This window comes from Rhineura floridana, chromosome 17, assembly GCF_030035675.1.
Source record: "Rhineura floridana isolate rRhiFlo1 chromosome 17, rRhiFlo1.hap2, whole genome shotgun sequence".
In the NCBI taxonomy this organism is placed as follows: Eukaryota; Metazoa; Chordata; class Lepidosauria; order Squamata; family Rhineuridae; genus Rhineura; species Rhineura floridana.
This window is the reverse complement of record NC_084496.1, coordinates 5,849,361-5,857,621: the sequence shown is the minus strand read 5'-3', so window position 1 is coordinate 5,857,621 and position 8,261 is coordinate 5,849,361. Positions and strand designations below refer to the sequence as shown.

Genomic DNA, 8,261 nt, shown 5'->3' with positions numbered 1-8,261 from the left:
CTAACACTCTGTCAGCTTTTCTTCTAATCATGGATGGCACCAGTGACTGGCAAAGTTGGGCAGCTGCTGGGGGCCCACAGATGGTTGAAGGACTCCCTAGGAACATGCGAAGCTGCCTTTTATTGATTCTTCTAGCTCAGTATTGCCTACACTGACTGGCAGAGACTCTCCAGGGTTTCCAACAGAGGCCTTTCCCAGCCTACCTGGAGATGCCAGGGATTGAACCTGGGACCTTCTGCATGTAAGGCAGATGCTCTGCCACTGAGCTACGCCCCCCGCCAAGCTAGGCCCTGTGCAATCACAATTCCATTCTCTGGGATGATTTCCTAGCACAGAGATGGGGAACTTCAAATGCGGCCCTCCGTGCCTCTCTATCAGGCCCTCAGGACTCTCCCAAAGCCATACCCCTCCCTAGCTCTGCTTTGCACCCTTCCTGAGTGTTTTTTCTTGAACATGTCCTTGAATGATATCTTAAGCATAGGATCATGCTTCTTGTTTGCCTGGATGGAGGACAGAGAGGGATGTGTGGATGCATTAACGTTTGTTGATCCACCCACTTTTGCTTCTGGCCTCACCCACCCCTGGCATGTGGGCCCTGGAAGGCTGCCTAGAAGGGAATATGACCCTCAGTGTGAAGAAGGGCCCCTACCTCTGTCCTACCCTTTGGGAAATGAAGAGGTAGGGTGGGACTAAGGACCGAGGACTCAATTCATAGTATCATAGAATCATAAAGTTGGAAGGGGCCTATAAGGCCATCGAGTCCAACCCTCTGCTCAATGCAGGAATCCAAATTAAAGCATCCCCAACAGGTGGCTGTCCAGCTGCCTCCTGAATGCCTCCAGCGTTGGAGAGCCCACCACCTCCCTAGGTCATTGGTTCCGTTGTCGTACTGCTCTAACAGTTAGGAAGTTTTTCCTGATGTTCATTCGAAATCCGGCTTCCCATAACTTGAACCCATTGTTCTGTGTCCTGCACTCTGGAATGATTGAGAAGAGACCCTGGTCCTCCTCTGTGTGACAACCTTTCAAGGACTTTAAGAGTGCTTGAAAATTGGGGAGGCAGAGGTCTCCTGCTTGAGGGAGGCGGATTGCTGGGAATTCTGCCTGGCGACCCAGAAAATCTGGAGCTGCCCTTGCATCTTATGAGTATTAATTGCTAAGCCAAAGTGAAGTCTGAGCAAAGCCTTCCTTTCCATGTGTGGCTATAACTGAGTTGTCATACATACTGCAGTTTTTTGGGAGACAGAATAGCAGTTGCCCTAGCAACAAGCCATGATATCTTAAGCACCGGATCATGCCTTCATTCATTTCACGTTGGGAGAGCTTTGAGAAGTAAGTTATTCCGATGGCTTCGGATTCCTGTGTGTGATTTTACTCCCTGCTTGTTTAATATGGCATTGTGGACTCTGGGAAACCTAGACAGAAAATCCTCAAAAGCCTGATTTATTTTGCTTTTATTTAATAGGATTTATATACCACTTAATCATCAAAACCTCTAAGCGGTTTACATAAAATATACTTTAAAATTACCAATGAATTCAGATGTTAATTATTAGGAAGATTAGCTAGCCTAATTTTTTTCTCAGAATAAATCCAGCAGTTCTAAAATATGCATTATAAAATAAGATTATATATTCAAGCACATGCCAAATTTACATGCCCAGCTAGGGATGCTTAAACAACAACAACAACAACTTTCAGCGGGTTCTGAAAACAGTATGGTGAAGATGCTGCATAATATTGTGCTGGATGGGGTTCCACTCCCCCTGAAGACGCAGGTTCGCAGTTTGGGTGTGCTCCTGGACTTAGCTTTAAATTTGGAGGCCCAGGTTTCTGCGGTGACCAGGAGTGCTTTTGCACAATTAAGATTAGTGCGCCAACTGCGCCCGTTCCTTGAGCCGTCTGATCTGGCCACGGTGACACATGCCTTAGTTACATCCCGTTTAGATTACTGTAATGCGCTCTACGTGGGGCTGCCTCTGAAGACTGTTTGGAAACTTCAGTTGGTGCAATGTGCTGCAGCCAGAATGTTAACTGGGGCTGGTTACAGGGACCATACGACTCCACTGTTACAAAAGCTCCACTGGTTGCCACTCTGTTTCCGGACACAATTCAAAGTGCTGGTGATGACCTATAAAGCCCTATATGGCTTAGGTCCAGGCTATCTGTCAGACCGTATCTCCCTATATGAGCCTGCCCGGGCCCTGAGATCCTCAGGAGAGGCCGTTCTCTCAATACCTATGTCCTCACAAGCACGACTAGTGGAGACGCGAGATAGGGCCTTTTCAGTGGCTGCCCCGAGGCTTTGGAACTCCCTTCCTAGGGAAGCAAGAATGGCCCCCTCCTTGCAGTCCTTCCATCAGCAAGCAAAGACTTTTTTATTTCAACAAGCCTTTGGAACTGAAAGCTGTTAAGGACAGGTCTTGAAGGGTGCTGCATTGCTGTTGCCTAATTGTATTATTTTAAACTGAGTTTGAATTATTTTAACTGTATGTATGAATGGTTTTAATACTGTAAATTGTTTAATTTGATTTTAATCTAGACTTTTGTATGTTTTTAATTATATGTGTGCTTTTATCTGGAAGCCGCCGTGAGTTCCAGTTTTGGGGAAAGGGCGGGGTAAAAACAATGATAATAAATAAATAATATCAATGGGCAGGGAGTTCCAAAGTGTAGCAATGCATGGATTACTTGCATAAAGGGCATACCTATGTGCAGAGCACAGCGAGGCCACACTTTGAGTCCTGCCATGACTCCGTTTCTCATTTTGCCACTCTTAAGTTCAGGTCTCCACATTGCAGTTTGTGATTTTCTTTGATAAAGCCCTCATGAAAATTCATCATCATTTTAGTCCAAATTTCTCATAATATACATGCAATTTTCCCTAGCAGACACATTTTTGCAAAGCCTTTTCCCCAATATAACTCATTTTTGTATGTTATTTCCATGAATAGATGTATTTTTATGCACACTTTACTGTAGTGTGGGCATTTATGTACACCTTACTTGGATAATTGCATTGCAGAATTCAGAAAAGGGTGAATTTATTTATTTATACCCCGGCGTTCCTCCCAGTAGGAGCCCAGGCAGCAAACAAAAGCACTAAAAACACTCTAAAACTTCATAAAAACAGACTTTAAAATATATTACAACAAAATATCCTTAAAAGCATATTAAAACAAAACATCTTTTTTTAAAAAAACATCTTAAAAAGCAATTCTAGCACAGGCACAGACTGTGATAAGGTCTTTACTTAAAAGGCTTGTTGAAAGAGGAAGGTCTTCAGTAGGCACTGAAAAGATAACAGAGATGGTGTCTGTCTAGTAGTTGAGGGGAGGGAATTCCAAAGGGTAGGTGCCACTGCACTAAAGGTCCACTTCCTATGTTGTGCGGAATGGACCTCCTGATAAGAAGGTACCTGCAGGAGGCCCGCACCTATAGAGCACAGTGACTGACTGGGTATATAGGGAGTAAGACGGTTTTTCAGGTATCCTGTTCCTGAACGGTATAGGGCTTTGTACACCAAAACCAGTACCCTGAATTTCAGTTTGTACATTGTTTTGGAAAGTGCAAATTAGATAGGTTCACCTTTAAATGTAAACTGAATTCCTCCCCCATATCTAACCCCCATTTTTGTTTGTACTTAGACCATTGTCCACCACATACAAACCACAATTTATATAAGCGATTTATATAAAATATCATTTAGGGGGATAGGAAGCTGTCATATACTGAGTCAGACCTTTGGAACGTCCACCTCCATATTGTCTCCTCTGACCGGCAGTGGCTGTCCAAGATTTCAGGGCCTCTCCCAGCTCTGGAGATGCTGGGGATTGAACTTGGCTAGAGAAGATCTGATGTTGGGGTGGGGCAAGGCTAAATGAACAGCCCCTCTCCAGGCTGTATGCAAGTAAAACCTACACATGAGTAACACGTGCATAGGCCTCAAGTCATCTTTGCTAGGACCACGTGGCAACGTTTCATAATTCTTGAGTCTCTCTGTGTGGATTTGGCAGTTCTCTAAATCCATCAAAGAGCGAGGATGAGAAACAAGGTCTCTCCAGGTGAGGCCGCATGATACAAAAAACCCCAGATCGTGTTGGTACGCAGGGATGCTGTGCTGCGATGCCCCAGTTGAGCCATACCTGAGCCCACAATTTAAGCACATAATCTATTGATGTCAGCAATACAGGGTGTGTGTGTGTGTGTGTGTGTTTGTCACCACGAGAACTTTCTACCATTGGTGCGAAAGGAAGAAATAGATCCCCCGTGTGCTATTACGGCAGGAGCCCTCTCCGTTAGTATTTATTGAGTAGCTCTGGGAGAAGTTTGTCTTCCAGGAGAGAATAGAGACGGAAAGATAGTTACTGATGATGCAGTAAAGTCAGATAAAGCTTTCAATCTGTTCATTAAAACAGCCTCGCAATACCTCCTCCCAGGCAGGCAAAGCCATAATGCGTAGAGAGCTACGGAGAGTTGTTCCTCCCTGGAGCATTTTAAATAATAATAAAATGAAATCCATTCAACGGCCGAGTGTGTCGGCACTCTTGTTTCATTCTCTTATCTCCCCTCTTCCTGTTGGGGCAGAGGTGTGTTTTGTGTGTGCGTGTGTGTTGTGTGTGATCGGCCGTCACTCTTCAAGTATTTTCTAAAGGGGTGTTCAGACCTTCACTTCATCTCCCCACACCCTTAAACAAGATAATGTTCTGGAGCTATAACAAAAGCACATTGACTGACCAAAAAGACAGGTGATGAGGCTGAATCTGATGGGAATCTGTGCCACCGATTCCCAGATGGATGTGCGTGTGGAGGCAGGAGAGGCTGCCCCTGTAGGGCAAATGGGGCATCCCCTTACCAACCTCAGTCTGCTCTCAGCCAGCTCCCTCCATCTTCTTTCTTACACCAAATCCAGGGGGTGGCACTACGATGGCCAATGGACTAAATACAAACCTGGCCTGAGCTTCTCCCAGTGGTGGCTGGTAGATTAGGGCAAGTGGAGCAATGCCCCACCAAGCTCTGTCTGCCCCCCAGCCCCCACCTCCCTGTCTTCTTCCTTACAACCAGTCCAGGGGGCGGCACTGGCTGTCAATCTCCTCCTCCTCCTCCGTCTCATTGTTGCCCTTTAGAACTCAGCAGGGAAGAGGATGGGGACATTGGTCATTCTGACCTACTCAAGTTTTGCTCACCTCAGACGGGCTCTTGAACTGAGCGCCCATTTATGTCTGAGCTGCTCATGTGTTGTTGAGGGTTTTTTTTTAATTGAAAAGCCCAATTATATGCAAAATGATATGCAAGACTGTATATCACATGTATGGTATGTATGAAAGAGTCAAGCGCCATGCTGTGCTACATTTCTCCCGTACAAACTAATGCGTAAGTATTTTTGTACAGTTATATGCATTATTGTATGTATCTGTATATATGCTGGTTACTTTGGGAAACCAGAGGGTATATACGTATAATTTCCTGTGTATAAAGTGTGTATAATTAATAAGGCATACAATATGCAAGAAGTGTTCATATTTTTACCAGAATCTGGGGAGAAAACTTGCTTCTTGTAAAGATTAAGTAGCGAGATTAAAAAAACATCTGGATAAGCTTGGTGTCAAGATCTTCAGAAAATTGCATTGCTGCTCTGGACATGATTAAAGCTGTTACCAAGGATCAGAGTTCCCATTCCCCTGCTGTTACATATTGTGTTTTTTTTTTCAGACATATCATATACCTCTAGGAACACCGGAAGTTGCTTCAGAGTCTGATCGTTGGACCATTTAATCCAATATCGTCTACACCATCCTTCTCTAACCTGGTGCACTCCAGATGTTTTGGAGTACAGCTCCCGTCATCCCTAGCAAGGATGGCTAGAGGACACCAGGGAAGGGCCATAGTTTAGTGGCAGAGCATCTGCCTTGCATGCAGAAGGTCCCAAGTTTAATCCCCAACAGGACGGGCTAGGAGAGACTCCTGTCTGAAATCCTGGAGAGGCACTGCCAGTCAGTGTAGATAATACTGAGCTAGATGGACCATTGGTCTGACTCAGCATAAGGCAATTTCCAGTGCTCCTACGGTCCAGGTTAGGGAAGGCTGGTCTACTCTGATCTGACTGGTGATGCTCTCCAGGATTTCAGACAAGAGTCTTTCCCAGCCCTACCTGGAGGTACCTGGGACCTTCTGCATGCAAATAAACTGTTCTACCAGCGAGCCAAGGGCTCTCCCTCAAATGAATGTAAGTCACAGCTAATCTATAACAAGTGCATCCAGGCCCATTCTGAGAGTAAACATTCTTCACTGTTTTTAATATATATATATAAATATATATTAAATTATAATAAATTATATATATATATATATATATATATATATATTATATTATATATATATATATATAAGGAAACCATTATGATCAGTTTATTACCATGTCCTGCTATAGAAGCTCAGTGCACAGTAAAGTAATACAACTTACAGCAGATGGGCCTATGGCCTTACTACCTTGAACATGCCCAATCTCATCTGATCTTGGAAGCTAAGCAGGTTCAGGCCTGGTTAGCACTTGGATGGGAGACCGTCTGGGAATACTGGGTGCCGTAGGCTTAGAGGGGAGGCAATGGTAAACCACTGCTGGGTACTTCTTACCATGAAAACCCTACGAATATATCCAAAAAAGATTCATAGGGTCGATTCATAGGGTTGCCATAAGTTGTAATCGACTTGAAGGCATATAACAATGACAGCAGATGGAGAAAAGAAATGCGTGATACGGTGGCACTCAGGTAATGACCCTTCCTGTGAAAATAAAGGAGGTACAGATAAGGATGCTTGAGGACTTCAGTCTTTGCATATTCTGATTCAAATGGACCTGATTGACACCTCAGACTAGCAAGTGGATTGGAACTGATGGGTTGTCTCCAGTGACAGTCCTACTCAGAGTAGACCAATTCAAATGAATGTACACGACTAACTTAGAACTGTTAATTTCATTGGGTCTACTCTCTGAGTAAAAGTTAGTCAGATACAACTCTAAGGCTGCATTTCTGACCCCACTTACCTGGGCTATCGAACTTGGCTTACTTCTGAGTAGACATGTTTAGGGTTGCATTGTTATCCATTGGCTTCTGGACCTCCTGCATGTTCCGACAGTTGCTGTCTCAAAATACATTTAGAAATGCACATCTGGGGGAAAAAACAAAAATGTGCATCTTGGGAGAAAAACTGTGTGTGTGTGTGTGTGTGTGTGTGTGTGTGTGTGTGTGTGTGAGAGAGAGAGAGAGAGAGAGAGAGAGAGAGAGAGAGAGATGGGTCAGAAATAGACTAATTTGCCCATTGTAAATGCAAGCACTGAAATGTTTCCTTGTTTTCATCTGCAAAATGGGTCAATAGCAATGAGCAAGCTGCCTTTCTGGGAAGCTTGCCTGCCCTGACTGATCCTTTCTCATCGAGAAACCCTTGATAAGCTTCTGAGAAGCTCCAGGGTTCTCTGGAACACAGCCTGAATACCAAGGAGAAGGACTGTGGTGAGAATGATAGCAAGGCTGGATCTATCCTTCTGCTTTCATTGTTTTCATAGTGAGGAGCACAATGGCTCTGCTCTGCCCCAACAGTTGGAGGGAGTATTCATACCAGTTGCTAGAAACTGCCGGAGGGAAGAATGCTCTTCTGTTCAGGTATTGGTTGTCGGATTCCCAGAGGTGTCTGGCTGGCCACTGTGAGAACAGGATGCTGAACTAGATGGGCCCAAGGACAGCTCCCTTGCTGATCAGGGTTTTACCTGCTAGCTCCTCATAGAACCTCCTTGGCTCAACTTGACCAATCCGCTGCCTCATCTGAAAGAACAAGAGTGCTGAAGTGGGTGCTGCAACCTGGACTGAGGAAAGGCACTGCTGTAGCCATGCTGGGCCCGTTTGGACAGGAGAGTTCTGCTGATTTATCAAAGAAAAAGTGACAGGAACTCAAAAACAAACATTAAGGCCTAGATAATACCATCTCTCAGACACCCCTACACTCATTCTCAGACCTCCCAGCCACTCATTCAGATGATGTGACAGCACAGAAGCTTGGAATAAGAGCTGCCAGAGCCCTAGTTTTGATTAAGTAAAATAAGCCAACCCCCAATGGCAAACCCCACTGTGATCATATGGAATGTTCATGGACATTCTAACTGCTCAGGGGTAAACTGTCAGAAGAAGGGATGGATGAACATCCTTGAATTTGGACCCAAGTGAGTTGTGTACTGCAACTCAAAATTATAATAAAACATTGCCATAT

General features: G+C 44.6%; 1 non-coding gene and 1 pseudogene across 1 annotated transcript; one reads left to right on the top strand and one right to left on the bottom strand.

The window, feature by feature from the left end:
• Positions 1-204: 204 nt before the first annotated feature.
• TRNAV-UAC (transfer RNA valine (anticodon UAC)) lies at positions 205-276 on the bottom strand. Its single transcript has one exon. It is a non-coding gene; the product is annotated as a tRNA-Val (tRNA).
• A 6,195-nt stretch (positions 277-6,471) lies between these two features.
• LOC133372160 (5S ribosomal RNA) lies at positions 6,472-6,590 on the top strand (annotated as a pseudogene).
• The last annotated feature ends 1,671 nt before the right edge of the window (positions 6,591-8,261 follow it).